The sequence below is a fragment of the Labrus bergylta genome, chromosome 2, assembly GCF_963930695.1.
Source record: "Labrus bergylta chromosome 2, fLabBer1.1, whole genome shotgun sequence".
NCBI classification, from domain to species: domain Eukaryota; kingdom Metazoa; phylum Chordata; class Actinopteri; order Labriformes; family Labridae; genus Labrus; species Labrus bergylta.
Window position 1 is genome coordinate 5,919,807 of NC_089196.1, and position 1,980 is coordinate 5,921,786.

Consider the following 1,980-nt stretch of genomic DNA (forward strand, 5'->3'; position numbering starts at 1 on the left):
AATGGTGTATTAAACCACAAATTTCACGAGACTGCTTCAAGCCTCTATGTAAGCTGGTGACCTCTTACAAAGGCTGACTTCTCCCAGGACTGTTGAACAGCCGCCCCCTGGTAGCTCTGCAGCGTTCAGCCCCCCTGGAAGGCTTCCAGAGAGCTGACAAATCAGAATAAAGTAGGCACGTAGGGCCTTAAAGACAGCAGCTGCAAGAACGTTTTCAGGCTTACTTTTACTTTTACTGACGCCAGTAAGAGATAAATTGTGCAATCATGACTCATAGGTACCCGCAACCAGGATATCCAACCACAACCTGCCTTGTCCTTTGTGGGAGGGACAGTGTTTTTGCAGCTGATGGTCTCCTACCCCTTCTTGGCTTGTAGAAAGGGGGGATGTCTCTTTCAACCCAGGGACTCTCAAACACTTGTTCCTGATCCTCCAAAGAGGGAAGGATGTCTCCAGCACAGGAGGGTCTCTCACCCCTTAGAGCCCGGTCCCCTAAAGAAAGGAGGATGTCGCCAATGCAGGAGTTTCTCTCAACCCCTCCTGCCTGGTCCTTCAAGGAAGGGACAGTATCTCCGCAGGGCAAAGGGCTCACACCCTTTCATCCTTTGGACTCCGAGTCCTCATGAATCATGAAAGGGTGGATGTATCACCAGAGGTCTGGACAGACTAATTGTGTCCTAAGAGTGATCTTAACCTTATTTTGAATTCGGAGTTTTGTGCAGATTTGTCGAGAATTGAGCTTGAGCACACATGACCAAAACAATGCACTTTTCTTTAGTTAATGAGAAATTCTAATCTGCTGTGAATAACAAACTAATTGTTCAGAGATTTGATGGTATGATGTTTGGAAAATGTTTTTCTCATTTTAGAAATGAGCCAAAGAGAATGAGCCAAACTGTAATAAGTCAATTAATTTATAGTAGGGGTATTAAAAAAGTATTTTATCAAGGACGTACTTTGCTTTGAAATTATATAATGCCAAATTAGCACATCTTATCTCACAAATATGAAACGCATCAGCTAGTGTGTGAGTATGCCTGGGCGATATGACAACAAATGTTATCATGATAAAAACATGTCATATCGGTTGATATCAAATTAAAAAGGTGGATTTTTGCTCCTGAGTGAAAGCTGAAGAAACCAGATGGTTAATTGTGGTTTAATTATTCTTTATTGTGAGAACATGACAAACTGTACTTGAACACAGGAACATTTCACAATCATCTGTGCACGGTGCTGAAAAACACTAATATGAGAGTTTACTGCTGGGCAGTACACTTACTGGCCCGGTGCTTGCTGAGGGTCTACTAACACTTGTTTGGGACGTTTAGTAATTTCTTGATTTAAGTGTGTTAAATATGCAGTCTATGGTTGTAACCGGTGATATCATTTCAAACGGTGGAAAAGGTTTGTGGTGTTGCGTGTCTTCTGGTGTATTATATTTAAATTGAGAAAATCTAAATAATTAATCGTATCTCGATAATTATCATTATTGTCTTATCGACTAGGTCTACAAGTAGCTTTTTTTGTTGTTGTTGTTGCTATTTTGAGATAACAAAAAGAGATTAAAAGACAGGCTTTGATCACTCACACAGATCATGCTTTAAGGTGAGCTTTTCATCTCAATTTCAAAGGTATCCATACAAATCAGGTAAATTAACTTATCAAAATGATTCATTCATTCACACACATTACAATCTTGGAGTTCATTGGCAACAACATTCAACACATGCAAGAGGATTCACTGGAATCTAAATCCCTTTTCAATTTAATGTCATTAAATAAATCCGTCAAATTATTGATATATATCATTTAATCTTCAAATTACCTAATAATCGGAGCGTGAAATGAGATCCGAAAATAAATATGCATAGAGGCAAAAACAGTGATATTGTATCTTTACTGCTGAAGCTGCCCGGACATGAATGCAGGTAACACAACACGTCACGTGACTCTGAAGCTTGGGGCGGAAGTGGAAAC